At 39.0% G+C, this 15,873-nt stretch overlaps 1 protein-coding gene and 1 long non-coding RNA gene across 6 annotated transcripts in view; one reads left to right on the plus strand and one right to left on the minus strand.

Annotated features, from left to right (window-relative positions):
- The window catches only part of Trpgamma (Transient receptor potential cation channel gamma), an 80,241-nt gene that overhangs the window by 17,870 nt on the left and 46,498 nt on the right, over positions 1-15,873 (plus strand). The window lies entirely within an intron of this gene.
- The window catches only part of LOC139818367 (uncharacterized), a 43,664-nt gene that overhangs the window by 1,569 nt on the left and 26,222 nt on the right, over positions 1-15,873 (minus strand). The gene's annotated exons all lie outside the window — the stretch shown is intronic.

A 15,873-nucleotide genomic window follows, 5' to 3' on the forward strand; every position in this document is an offset into this window, starting at 1 on the left:
AGATAGATTAAATATCGAAGGAATTTCTTTTTTGAACGAAGCTAGGTTCGCGAGCGTAGTCGCATATACTTAACAGCATATGCACGAAAATTGTTATTTTATTTCGTATATAATATTAAATTTCTACTAAATTTAATTACGTAAACACACATAAAACTGGAAATAAAAAAAATATTCTGTTAAGTTCATTCACGTTAAAAATCTGCGTCTACCATTATACTCTGCTATTCATCTGATTCATCGTTTTGCATTCATTGAATTCGTGTCTCATATATTTGAGGATAAAAAGTACAAGCCGTGTAAAAGGTCTACGATCTTCCACTTGATATCATGTCTTGAGAGAAATCTCCGTAAAATTTTCTCAAAGATTCACGAATTGAGAATTTCACAGGACCGCTTTCCGCAGCTATTGGCGCACAGGTGTATCGTTTTTTTGCCAAAGAAAAACCTGAAATTATTTTGCCGCTTGAAATTGAATTCGTTCGGCTAACTAGAATTTCGCCGCCGTCGGGGATTTGTTCGACTTCGTTGTTGAATGTCACTCGCAACGGTCGTCGATAAATCTTAATCTATGGAGTTAGTGCGCGTTTCTAACAAAAAGCCATTCGGACAACGTTAACTTAATCCTTTAAACTTCCGCAAATCCTTAGTAAATCGCTATTAAAAAATACTGATCTTGAAGCCATTAAAAACTTTTCATATTTCTGTTTTTAATTTATATATTTCCCTTGATAATTTATATCAAAATTATTTTGTAGGCATTTTATACATGTTAATTTATATCTGTAAATGTCTTTTTTACGTAAGATTTTTGCATTCCCATATTTTTTCTTTGTTATGCATAATGTATAAAAATTCGTGTATAAGAATATTCTTTGCAATTCATGTATATACGATATTCAAGAATATTATTCCTTACAATAGAATTAACTAGTTTTCACAAAATATTTGTCACGCTGTTGCCACGTATGTGTTTGAAACGAAGCGTCTTGAATCGCGGTATGCAGATTCGAGATTATTCCCTTGAGATTGCGCCGCACGTATGCACGTTTCGCAAATTCGGTCATTTGTCCCGCGTCCCGCAACAACATTTGCAGAATACACATATTCTCTAAGAGCTCTAAATGCGTAAGTTCCATGTTGCGAGGGTATTTACACTGGCTTGCACGCGAAATACCCATCCATGACGCGGCTGGATCTTTCGGTCACGGTAAATTTCCAGCTTGCTCTCGCTTCCGCCATCTCGAAGGAACGGAAGTGGCTCATCTCCTCTTCACCCTTCCAGCAATTCTTATCTGTTTTCTTTCATTCGGTCGTAGTGCAGCATCTTCTCGAGAACGCGGAGAAATCCAAGACGTGCATGCTCGAGAATATGAGTTCTCGACGCGTGAAATTAATGAGAAATTCGTTCGAAGGAAATGGGATGAGAAAACGAGAGGGTACACAAAGGCATTAGGTTATCGATCAAAAGGTTTGTGTAGAAAGACATTTTATATCTGTCACGCTTGTAGAAATTTTCAAGTGTTTGCCTCCGCTTTCCCTCCGGCGGAGAATCGAGAGAGAGATGATTGCGAGAGGAGAGCGATTCCGCGTCAATTGCGAAAATGACAAAGGGACAATCGTTCGGGAAGCGCAAATGTCGCTTCGAGACGATGCGTTATGTATCAGTGTGAGGGATTGAAAGGGACAAAGGGCACGAGGAATTAGATCGAGGTGAAATTATCCTCGCGATTGAAAACTAAAAAAATCCGAGATTGACTACTCGCTTACGTCACTCGCTTTAAGAGCTCTACTTCTCTATTGTCCGCGCTTGTTTTCACTCTCCCGATTTCCTATCGGTGCCGCCGGCGTGTCAACAAAATCTCACGTTTTCGCTATTAGCTACCGATGTCCTTCCTTTCTTCGACTGTCCACTTTGTCCGCTGCACATCGAAACAAAAGTCGAACCTTTTCCCCGGTCTGTCGTCGAGCGTTAATTGAGATCGATTCGAGTGCCAGTTTAACGGGAAAAACGGCGGAGAGATAGGCGAGTCGGTTAAGAATGCCCGTATCCCGAAAACGTAGACCGTTTCATACAATTTTAATAGGATTCTAAAAGCCGTTTTCGTACGTCCGTAAAAGTACTTGACGCCACGCTTTAAAAGGCTTCTCTCGTGCGATATCGCGTTACGATTTAAAGCCGTTCCGCGTTCCCGACGTAGCCAGAAGAATAAGATATCAACACGTCGTTTTATTTCGTCACTTCACGAAACTATAACGTAAGACGTTTGCTTTTCGAGAAGAAATTTATTCAGAGATATACAGGTTTTGTTATACCTATTCTCGCCTCTGCGAGAGAGAAGCGCTATGTATTTTCAATTCCCGAGAATTACGAAACTATCTCGGTTCCATGATATTGAAACGTAACTTCGAAACTATCGATCATACAATATTGTGACAAATACAATTTTTTGGTTATATTACCATTCCCAATAGAATAGCTCTCTCATCCATTTACCAAAAACCAATTTTCTTAAATTATTTTTTATTATTTGCCACGTCCATCAAGATAACGCAGACCTGTCATGTTAAAACTTGCTATCAAGTGCTATATCAATTTATCACCAGGCTGCTCGATCTTGAAATAATATAAATATTAATAAGCAGAATATATATATATATATATATATATATATATATATATATATAGAGAGAGAGAGAGAGAGAGAGAGAGAGAGAGAGAGAGAGAGAGAGAGAGAGAGAGAGAGAGAATATATATATATTCTTGGTGTTCCTGCGAGAATCGGATAAAGTAGAGGTAAGAGATCTAATGAAGAAGTCACATTAAAAATGGAAGAAAAGAGAAAGAAATGGGAAAACGAACTAAAACAGAAAATAGACGTTTGCTTTATCTCGAACTCGGTGTGCGCTCTCTGTGTGCTCTTGAAACATTTCGGTAGACAAAGTCGAGTGCTGCAGAGATTCTAGGCGATCCTTCGTCTTACGATTCACTTCCGGTGGAAACTCCGCGCACCCACTAGTCCTACATTTCGTGTGCAACGTGAACCGACTTGGAATCAAGTGCCGCATTCATTAGCATTCCTAAAGAACTGTGAACTTTGCTCATTTTAAACTTACGTTCGTTATCACCGAGATAGATAATTTAGCAGGATCGCACAAAATTGTACAATTAAATAAGATTTGATTTTCAATATGGAGGGGTAAAAGCCATAGTGGTGTAAGTCAAATTTTTTAAGATATTGACTTGTGTACATAGATCCAATCCATACAATATATAAATTGCATCCTATGCACACGAGTCAATATTTTAAAAAATTTGACTTACACCTCCATGGCTTTTGCCTCTCCATATATAGACGTAATGTGCGATACTTCGAATTGATTTAAAAACCAGCGAAAAAATCTTTTAGGGGAGGAATCATTGTATTGAAATAGCAAAAAGCGAACTCGTGTTATTTCTGTTTTAAATTATAAGTAAGGCAAGCGTTTGCAGCCAAATGTATGGAATTCCATTTCTACTTGCTGAAAGTTTATGCAGTATAAATAATATAAATTCGCGAACCGATCACCTCGCCGCGCTGCTTCATTTTTTGTTTCTTTTTATTAACGTTCTCACATCTCTCCTTCTACGTATATTTACCTTGGTTCTTCTTTTAATAGTATGTAGCAAAGAAAACTGCGTAAAGAACGCTTATTTGAACTTTATTAAGATCATAGCAATTTATAAAAAGCGCGCGTTTACGTTAAAAAATAAAGTTGCTACGATAAAAGTAATAAAATTATTTCTCAAATTCCAGAATATTTAGCAATAAATAAAACAGAAATTGACTTGATATTAGGAATATATATATAGATAGAGATGAACACACACACACACACACACACACACACACAGATCAATACGATCACTTGTATCTTTCTATCACGAAAAAATTCAGTGAGTAAAATTATTGGAATGTCGACACGTAATCGCATAGTTGCGCTAATGGATTTCTGAATCGTAATATTCTTTGTATGTTTTTACCAAAATGTTAGAGGTTACTTGCTATTAATGTTGTAGCATTTGTTTTCTAGATAAGTCCGTATTTTTATTCAATCAACATATCTGTTAAATTTAAAAGGGTTTATATCGGATTTAAACGTATACTTTTTCTAACTTTTTTATCGTTATCGTTATTACGGCTACGGTTATACCAGTTTATATTAATTTTATTTAATTGTGCAAATTGTCAGATTATATTTTCTATTCCAGTAATATTATTTTACACGAATTTCTATATATATGTATAAAGAAAAGAAAAGTATGTAGTTTAAGACGAAGCAACTTAGAAATTAACGCAAGAAATTTACACAATTATTGCTTTTCCTTAATTTATTGAAACGTTTTTACATTTGTTAATTACGCGACAAAGTGTTACGACCAATATAACCGAGACTCACGCAGTTGAGTATACGGGTTAATAGAAAATCGCGTATGTAGATCGAAAGACGAACTGGAAAGACAGCCGGAAAAAGATCTGAGTCTGGTGCCGATCCCATATTTGTTTTTGCAACGCTGATTCAACGTTCGCCGCGATTTTCGCGGGAATCAACGATTTGTTCGTGGTGGCTTCGTAAAAGGGAAATCACATTGAGTTGTCTCGATTGCTGCCACGAAACGCGCAAGTTTGCAACATTTTTTTTTACTTTCTCCTATCTCCCTCTTTTTCTTTCATTTAGTGCATCTCGCTGTTGCGCGAAACGAGCTTGCGGACATCGATCACACCGCGAAAGCTTCTTCAGAAACTCGCAAGCAGACTGTACCAGAAGAAAAAGCCATGATGCCGCGATATTTCGCGCGCGGTTACATTTTTATCGTCGTTCGCGGCAATTTCCGCGCACCGATATCGAATTGAGCCTTTGTTATAAGTTTCCTCACCTTCATGAAAACCGTGAGAATGCGCTTGGTTTAGTTCGTCTATAAAATTTTACATTTTCGCACTACTGCAGGCAATTGCCGCTCCGAAAAGCGAACACATCCGATGCGAAGAATATAAAAATTAATGAAGAGAGAATTATGCAATAGATGTATAATTATCTTTATAAATCATAAATTAACTTATAAGCTAATGAATGATTTGTTATATTATTATCACAAGAATTTAATAAATATATACACAAAAAGATCTAAAAAAATATACATATACGCGATAAAACAGTTTATATATTTTAATTTTATGACTAGAAAGAGGCATTGCAATTAAATTTTATATCAATTTTTAATATATACTTATAATATTTGGTAGAGAATATTTTAATAAGTACGTGTAATTTACTTTTAAGAAAGCGATTACGGGATTAGATAGCAGAAAACATTCAGACAATTGCGTTTCTCACAATCATGCCGTAAGAAGCTCCGCAGGATCTTAACAAATTGTAATTCGCGCAATTCTACGACGCGCCGTGAATATTAAACTGTTCGAGGTAAGAAGATCGCGCGAGATTCGCGGAAGTCACAGCTGCATCCGGATGGCACGTAACTCCGCCGGGAAAAGTTGCAAAGCTTCGAGGACGGCACGAAGATGCTGCTATACGAGGAATTTTCCCCGCGATCCGAGAAGTTAACTTTGTTCATACTTTCCGCCCCGCTTTGATAAATTGACCCGGGAAATGTAATTCCGTATATGCGGTCGCAATATTCGCAATGTTCGCCCCTTTTTTTGACGCCATTTTACGGAAGCTTTCATGTGGGAGCTTCTGAGGAGAAATATGTGTGTTCTAAACTTACGAGTTAGCATTAGAAGTAATGTTTTTGTCCGTTAAAAGTTCGGATAGCATTGAAAATTTAAATAATCTTTCTCTTTTGCCCCTCATTTGTTAAACGTGCTACAACGCGAAGACCGTTATTATCGTCATTATCGTTATTATTGTTATTATTCTATGTGAAATAACGAGAAAATGGTGATTGCTCCAAATTATTTATGCTTCTTCTCTGGAATACAGTTTCACGTAAAAGCGAGTGAAATGACGACCGGCGCTGTGCGGTACCAAATCCGGAATTTTTAACATTCTTGTGCAATTTCCAATGGCCTACAGAGACTCGTCATTAATCCGATTTTTGTCGGGAATCCGATTAAAAACCCGGCATCAACGTACCGAGGCACTCTGATGCGATTTGTGATACGCAGCCGTAAAGCTCGACGTCGCGAATGTACGCTCGAATAACGACGCTAAATCGCCGGCAATTAATACGCTCTCTCTCTCTCTTTCTCTCTCTCCCTCTCTCTCTCTCTCGCGCGCGTCCGCCATTGTTTTTCACAATATTGTCCTCAGCACTTTATACGCGACAAATTCGTTTCCGGCACAACCGAGAACGGCAGAATGAAAACGCGCCGCGTGACTAATTAAAAAGCGCGACTAATTATTTTGCGAATAAACTCCCTTTGTAATTGTGTAATCGTGCTGTCATGTAAATTATTTTTGCCACAAAACTGTCAAGCCTCGTTTGTACGATCCGCTTGAAATGTTACATATATATTTTCTTTTTTTTTTTAATTTTATATATTGAGTCTCAAGTGTCTAGGTCGATGCCGGACACAGCTCGATATGGACCGCTGAAAGAGTCATTTCATGTGCCACCGCGAGCGGTACCGCGAGTTTTTACAACGTATTACAGCTGACATCGATATTTTGATACCAGCTTTATTGCTAATTCGCCCACCTCTGAAACCGACCAATCCACAGCCGTACGTATAAATAGTCGGTGTGTTTCGTCTTTTCCCTCGTAGCGTTCGCCACAATATGCATGCCGCACATGTCGTTTTAATATGTTCACTATGACTATGAAACCTCTTATCTCGATTCCCGTCATGACGTAACACAAAATTTTACGGCCGTGCACGCCACGCTGTAAAATTGGATACCGTAATCTGGCGGTGCACAACTGATCTAATTCAATTTGTGTGTATAACTTTACGAGTTTAATTAATCGCAGCGTCGTCGAATATATAAAAAATGATAGTCTGACAAGAAGACGTCTAGATAACAAACGTTTGATAATTTTAATCTTCAATGTTAAATGAACTTTTACCGATCAAAACATTATTTCTAATTCTATAATTCTGTGTTTAATGGAACATACTATTTTTTCCTAGACGCTTTCCACGTAGGAAAGTAAAATAATCGGCGCAAAGGGAACGTTAATGTTGCGAATGATCAAAGCGGAGGTGTACGAACAACGTTATCTTAACGTTGAATATTTCGATTAAACAATTAATTAATCCGCAATAATATTTCACCGTACTATTGCGTCAAGATTATACATCGCGCTAATAGAAATGTTAATAAAATATCTTCTCGCTTCGTATAAATAGCGCAGATGTTTCACTTGTTTACGCCTCGCTTTTCCCAAATTCAATTAAATGTCTCGAAGCAGATCGACGCAATAGTGTTCGCCACCCGTTACCACGGGTGTCGCATTGACGATAATTTACGAGTTCACGCCATCGCGCGAGAATAATTACAGAACGTCCCGACAACCGCGAGATGAAACGCAGCCTGCGCCAAAATCCGTTTCACTATTAACGTTTATTTTGTTATTAAATATCACAATTTATTTTTTATTGTTTTATTATTAAATGATATTGTGCGCGCGGAATTGCGAATTTCGCGAAAATGTTGGCGAAACGGGTCGCGGTTGAATATCCGAAAACGCGGGTACGATCAATTTTGAATAAATCAACGTGAGAACGTGGAGCATCGGGGATCAGCGAAAATGCAAAATTAAGGGACGCATACATTATCGCGGAGGGTAAAGGAATGCATACATTACCGGTGCACGGCCGGCGCGGTTTAAGTCGATGCGGCGACGGTGAAAAACGCCGATAAAACGTGACGAAAATTTCGGCGTACGTACAAAAGCCAGATCGTATCCACCTCGGCACCTTTCCCAATCTCCATGGTGAAACGCTTTAATCCCAATTATATGCAAATTCGACCGCAACCACCCGCGAGCGTTTAATTACAGGTTGTTCATTTGATTCGAACTTGAGTGTGCGGCCCTTTCGCGGAAAATCGCTCAATATGCGTACAAGTACCTTATTTTGCGCACAATTATGCTCCTTTGCTCGAACGTCGCATGAAAGAACAGAATTACGCGATTACAGGAGAAATCGAGAAGATATACGATGTATATTGTTTGCTAATGATGTGAAATACGTTTATTTATATAGAGCTACATAAGAGAATCGCTAAACGTCTTGAAGGAAATAATCATAAATACTCGTGTTACATAATATCTGTATTCAATTTCATATCTTCAATATTCAGTACATTATGTTTAAAGAAAATTAACAACTTTCGATCTTCGCGATGCGGACTTCAAACAGATCGGCAATATAGACGAACTGAAAAGTCCGAGAAAATGAAGCCGGAGTAATCTACGGAGATAATCCGAGTTTCGCGACCTGCTACGCGTATAAATTGCGACTATAAAAAGCCACGGTGCGATTAGAACCCGCAAGAAACGAGCGACGAAGACGCGCGGCGAATCCTATCAGGATAATTTACGTTCATGGCTTGGCGAATCAATATCACGCGGGTTTCGCGCAGTAAAATCCATCTTATCGCGTAGCGAAAGGCGAAGAAGATATTGTGCGCGCAGGTATATTAAATGTTATCTTATATATTATTCTTATTTTATCGCCGCGAGCATGGCACATGCGGCAAAGTCATTTCATCTCACGCGTGACGAGGCCAAAATCACGCTCGCTTGTCAACGTCGCGATAAAGCCTCCTCCATCAGCGAAACGAATTTCAGAGCTCGAGAGATTGTTGCTATTTGCGCGGGGTAAAATTTTCAACGTGTTTCGCGTAAAGTCGGAACAGCTTCCGGGAGGCCCCGGCACCGAAAAAGGCCGATCGGAAGTGCTCAGGAACACCTCGTATCTCCGCTCCGTAACAAGACCGGACCGTGGTGCTGCTCCTCGCGCAAACAAGGCCATTAATTTTCAGACCGGAAATTGGCGGGTCGATAATTTGCCGCCTACAACCGGGGCGCGATGGATTTTCATTTTCCATCGCATAGGCGCGTCTTCGGCAGCGAACGTACGATTGATTCGGGCACCGGGACAAGTGCCATGTTCTTCCGTTGGAACACCCGGACGCCCGCGCCGCGGCTATTACAGCTGCTGCTGCTGCTATGCTGCTGCTAGTGGTAAATATCAGAGCGGCAGTACGACGTCGTTTGTTCCCGTTTCTCTCCGCCTTTATCGGTCCGGTCATACTGGATTGGTCGTTTCGGTAATGTGTGATTTACGGCGGCGGATACGCCGCACACATGGCATTTCCTCGGAAGTCACGTCCCGTCTCTGCATTGTTTCGAGTACGAGTCCGCTGAAAAAGCGCCGTTGCATAGTTTCTGCTCTCCCTCCTGTCAATGACGTAGACATCCGTCATAGGAAATGAGAATACCCTCCGCCCCTAAAGCGTCCCTTTATTTTCTTCCCGCGTATTTTTTTCCTATATATCTTCTCCCGCATATCGGACAGGCGAAAAAATAATGAAGATATTCTCTCTAGATGCAGAGTTGAAGCGATGACGTGAAAGCGACAATTTTAAACTGATTTCAGTGTAATCGTGTGCTACAATTGAAATTTCTTTTTGAAAAGGTCATTTCCTCTAGAAACGATGATTTTGTCAAAAATTTTATTCCGTATAGACCTTTCAAAGAGAGAACGATTCCATTGTACACGCGCGTTACGAGTTCTCTTCTTAGATTTACGATTCGATTGTTAGTTCCTGAGAGAATGCCATTGTTCGATACAATGAATTCGATACAATGGTCGAGTTTGTGATGCAAAAATCACGATGCACTCGTTGCACGCGACATTCCGCCTAGGTCTGCAATTTCCCCAACAGTTTCGTTTAACTTTTCGCGCACAATTCCGCGTCCCTCCGCGCACGTCAGGAACATCCTGTCGCCATCCTATATGCGGTTTTTCATTTCTACGACTTAGCCGGAGGCTGCATTCGTTCCTAGACGATTATTAATTTGTGCCGCAATCACGCGGAGTATCCCGTCACGCGAGTCACTCGACATGATTATACGACGGAAAAAGATGGTCTTTTTATTCGAATATTTATTATAATTCGTTTATTCGGAGTATATCGCTGAATATTTATTATATATACGTCGCTTCGTTTATTACATTTTGTAGTTTGGAATTTGAATGCAATTAACCTGTTTTGTACGTGGCGCGGTGTTTTCGTTACAAGCCAATTTTATAGGGAAATTTGCATTGTAATTATGATCGACTCTACGTTGTTTCTTTTTAAACCTATTCTCGAGCCATTCTTCTTCTCTTCGTCTAATAACACGTCACATTTATCTCGCTGAAGTCATTCGTTACGTTCGTTTCAACGTGATCATCAATCGTTGTCGTTTCGAAATAAGAACGAGAGAAGTCTTTCTGCTTATCTACTTGGCGAAAAGAGCCATCAGAGTTTTGAGAAATGGATAAGATAATTAGATTTAATTCGAGTTTTTGTGTGAGCTTCTCTTCAAGCTTTCGCGCTTTTCACAATAGATTCGTTATCGTATCTTTACAATCTTCTTGGAAGGATGTAGTCCGAGCCAAATATGCAAAATACTTATAATAAAATTATTAATTACAAAATATATATTAGGTATAATCTATGTAAAATTTTATATCTAGAGAACAAGAGAAGAAGAAGACTCTCTGTTAATGTATTATTAAAAAGACAAAATAATTTAGAATTGCGACTGAAAAAGGCAGAGCGACCGAAAACGAAACAGAATGAGATGCAAAAAAGAAAGTAAAACGAAATCGTGTATAAACCTGGTTTCGAGCGAAAGCTAGCGTGATGCTTTGAGCGAAAATAGCATGGTCGTGGATCAAAGTTTGCGAGGGATCATGTTTCCCTCCGACTCGACGAATGTCTCTTCGAATTTCCGTGCTCGTAAGAGTCGTAAAAGCCTCCATTTCTGAAGAGCTCTCGACGTCACCGTCTCGTTCGCGGAAGTTACAGAAATGAGGGTCGAGGTGAGGGTGCAATATCTCGACGGAGGATATGTTTTCGATATTTGCAGGCTACCGGTAGTACCAGTACACGTCGCGCTGGCATATTGCATACCAACGGATTCGCGACAAATCTCGGAAAACGTCCGACAGCTGTGACGAATATCTTGCTGTCGCGGTTTTTCGTACCGTATCCGGAAACTCTTTTTCCTCCCGTGAACTCGTACGACCATCGCGTACGCGCTCGCCAATCGATACCGACGAGAAGTGAATTCGAAATCCGCCGTAAACAAAGGATAGGATATTTTTATATTGAAGGCTCGAAAATAGCTCAGTCTCCAACGAATTTCGATGATCAATGCGCGTGACAAATCAATTTTGCGTGTCTAACACATTTTCCTATATTATAATTCAAAATACACATATACATATATTACTGCTGGAGCTTTACATATAAAATTTTTCAAAAATTTCAATTTTACTAAATACAAAACATTCTCTGATAATGAAGTATAATGCATTTTGTTAAAGCGATATTATTTTTACAAAAATATGCTTTAATTTTTGTGCAAAATGTTTTCTTAGTTACGATAAGTTTGTAGAAAAACACAGAAAAAATAGGGATTAACATTCATATATAATATAAATCTATGATTTTAAAATCAAATATGACTTGTGAAAAATTCTTACATTAACATTTAACATGTTTCTTTTTTATTTTCTTGCGGCTTTCTATTGATGCTTTCTATAAGATTTTTTTATACTGAATGTCTCGAATATGAAGATTCGTGAATTTAATACACGCCTCATTACGAACGGCACGTGATAGATCGTTAATGTTCTGACCTACTAACATCTCTGATATTGAGAGAGCTGAGATTTATTATTCATAAAAACATATATGCCCCATCCGTTTAACTTAATCAATAATGAATTTAGATCGTGAATATTCATTTTGAATATTGTTGATCAGTTTTTATGTTTTAAAATGAGAAACAACTTGATTCCCTCAGTGCTTAAAAAAACAACTTATGCAATGAGTCAGTAATTTTCTGCATATATTCCGAGGTCAATTTTTTAGTTTTATTCAGTTCTTGAGTCACTTGCTTTAAAAAATTATTTTCTCATTCATAAACGGAAACGGAACGAATACTGAAAGAGTCACGTAGATACAAAACAGAACTCTTAATTATCCATGGCGGTTCATCAATTCTCTGCAGTCGCTTTGGCACTTCCCACCGGGATCGACAGCTTGATAACAAACGATACGACGCAAAAAATAGAACGTCCGGAAGGGATGAAGAACGACCGGATATCCGATCCTTTCGTTCTTAACGCACGCCATCATTTATCCTCACGAAAGTTTTCTTCGCGCAAAGGATTATATAGGGTGAGGAAAAAGTGATTCCTTTTGTTTTATTGCATGCATTATATTCTCTCTACAATTTCCTGCACCATACTGTGAAACTTTTACTTGATATGTGATTCAAAAAATGCGTGGTTTCCAATATATTTGGAAATCCCGATATTTTTCCTCATTTTGTATAAAAAAACATTAGCGTTTAGTTATGTACAGAATTCGTCTTTTAGCTGTGCGTGCTGAATTCTATTTGGAGAAAAAAAGAAATTAAATATACAACGAAAAATGTGATCTTGTGAAAATATATGTTTTATATTTCCTTGTATTTTGTGTCAGAAACAAATGTACAGCTCGTTTTCGTGTATCTATCGCATCCAGATTTGTATTCACCGCAATTGTGACGGTTTCAATCCCTGGTTACAACAGCATGTATAACATGTAATCACCCTAGGCAATTACTGAATTGTCCCGAATTCGTGACCGATTCGTAGCCAAATATAGTCGTTGACTGCAAATATCGCTGTGTGAATAAGCAATCGAACAGTCGTAGCGATTGATTGTCGACGTGAAAGCGTCGAGTCATAAGACCGATCGAAATAATCGCTCAACACAAAAGCTGCGAAGTCATGGATCTATTTTCGGATGCGCGATCGGTATTTACATTCGTATGTAAATCTGACGAGGTAGGCGTTTTCTCGCGGAAGCTCAAACTCCCTCTGACAGTGCTCCTCGTCCGCTTTAATCAATGCTGACCGCGTTCCCGCGCGATTTAATCGCGGTCCCCGTTCAATCGTCGTTAATGACGAAGTGAACGTCACCTCGTCATCCCGAACTTTCCTCCCTCCCGCTACACACACGTTTATTGTCGTAGGCAAATAACTTTCCGGCGACCGCGTAAAACCGAAGGAAATCGAATTCTGCGCCGTTCGCGCTGCACTCATTTATCTCGCGCGATCGCGCGCGCGTTCTTTGTCCGCGTTATCGACGCCCTACACACCATGCCAGGCTGACGGATAAGAAACGATAAGGCAGTCAACGATCTATATAGAACGTCCTCTTGCGAGAGAGAACAATTTTGCTCGCAGCCATCGATAGAATATAGAAGATAAGCACGAGAGATCTCGGAGGTCTTCATAAATGCATGAGAGATCCTTGGTTGCATTTTGCAATTTTCTGACGCTATTTTTATCCTGCCGTTCTTCCGTACGGACTTGTGCCATTAATATTTGACTATATTTTTAATGCAATATCGAAGTTTTTCGCACTTTTATGTACCTTGAAGTTCATTTTCTGAATATTATTAATTTCCAGTCGAGTGCAAGCACTGATTTAAAGATATTAAATTCAGGTTTCTTCAGTGCATGCCGTGCTTAGCCGCCATTCAATATTCCTCGTCAGAAGTTCGCGATTGTGAAATATCGGGAATATTAAACGTGGATGTGCGAGGTATATTGAAATTTATCGCACAAATATAAAATATTATTCTTGTTTGTCGTATACGTATTAGCATTCTTAATAGCTTGTTTCCAACGTTTTTTTCCAGATATTTAAATAAAAGTTGTAGCTTTTTAGATTCCCAAGAAATATAATAGAGAACAGCAACATTTTATTTTTTTAATTCTCTAGCAAATTGGAAGTATTTTCTTTGAAATGAACTTTTCGCTGGATAAATATTCCAAATCAGACTCGATCGGTGCCGAGGAAGATAAATTGTTCGCAAATAATGAATCTTCGCGGATGAATCTATTTGGCTATTTTGAGCCGAAAACTACTTAGGGTAAACAAACGGAATAAAATTACGTCAAAATCTGATCGTCGCGATTTCGTTAACGTCCAAAAGGGAAGGGTTGTGTCCGTGATTTACAGACGGCAATGTTGCAAAGCGCCGGTTTGCGCGGCTCGTCTAAATATAGGAGACTAATGGAATTGCGATAAATTCAACGAGCTGGCAAACATTGTGGGACTTATGCCGTTCCGCGTGGCCCACGTTGATCGCTGGTTTCACGGCCGCTGTTAGATAACGACATAAAAGGGAGAAGTTCTCCTCTGTAAAAGTACTGTGGCAGTTTATTCTAAGAAATGTGTTTGTTCGTCATTGCTTCGTTAAAATTACGCGTAAAGTTTCCTTGATATTGTCCATTGAATAAGAGAGAGGAAGAGAATTTGCTCCAAGATATCTTACTTTTGCCACGTTATTTCTCAGATTGTAATTTCGTTAAAATGTTGAAGAAAGTTATCGTTACTTAACAAAATTTTCAATTTTTAATAATTAATTGGAACTGAATTTTTATAAATGTTAGCATAAAGTGTTATCGAAATAAATTTTTTTTAAAAATTAACGTTTTAATAAAAGATAATAGGGAGTTTTTACAATACCGCCTTTCAGATACGATTATCGTATCTGTAAGACGGTATTGCAAAAACTTCCTATTGTATGCAGTGACCCGTAAGAGTCTCATTTCGCGGTGGGTCATTAATTTTTAATCTTAAATAACTTCGTGACTCTGCATGCCGTTAAACAGCAAACAAAGTCGAAGTTAGCTCCAATGAATACGCTTCTGATGCTGAACTTTGCAAAACATTCTGTTTACAGCATTCATTCGTTCCTAGTGCCCGCATGACATCACGAAACATTATGCAAACGAAAACTTGTAGACTAGCTTCGCAAATCCGCAAAAGTTTATCAAAGCGAATGAAACAGGATTGTGTCGTTCGTGTCGTTCCACGTTACGAGAGCTCCCGCGGATTTTCACGTATTTATCAATTTCACGTGAAGCTCAGGGTTCCTTTTTTGCGGGCAGGCAGCGATGGAGACGAGCTTCTATCAATCCTCCGGCTCGTGTGTTCCGAAAGTGCGGCACTTATGAGCAGAAAGGACCTGCCATTTGGGCGGAGGTCTGCATGGAATGTTCGTGTTGGAGGCTGCGTGTCGAATCAACGCGGAAAATAAATTGCCCTTCCATTTTCATCTCGAGGGATCAACGCACCTCGCGACAAGGAAGTACAGGTTGCGAGTGATTCCCACTGTGCGCGACCTATATGCCAGAACGGTAAATCCTTTCGCGAACACGTAGTGATTAATCGTCCGATTAACTGCGCAAAGGACGAGATAAAATTGGCAACGAGTGTATCCATTTCTTCTCGTTTTTCTATCGCAAAACGGATTTCAAGCTTTTGGTCTCGCGGATTTCCGAACATTTCCGGTCGCGCATGCAAAATAGTAACTAATGGGGAAGAGAACTCGTATATCGTTTTTTCGTTTACAAAAACAATATGGATCAATTCAAACGCTACTGTTGAAAAACTTCTTTTGTTCAAAAACCCCGAAGCAATGCGATGGTAGTAATACAATAGTCAAGTAATTGCGTTAAGTACGTAATTACTTTCAATACTTATTGTGTTAGAAATATCAGAAAAAGTATAAAAGAATACAAAAAAGACACTCAAAAAGACGTTCTCTTTTACCTAATAAATAAAATAGCAATCTGAAATTAG

The sequence above is a fragment of the Temnothorax longispinosus genome, chromosome 8 (genome assembly GCF_030848805.1).
Source record: "Temnothorax longispinosus isolate EJ_2023e chromosome 8, Tlon_JGU_v1, whole genome shotgun sequence".
In the NCBI taxonomy this organism is placed as follows: Eukaryota; Metazoa; Arthropoda; class Insecta; order Hymenoptera; family Formicidae; genus Temnothorax; species Temnothorax longispinosus.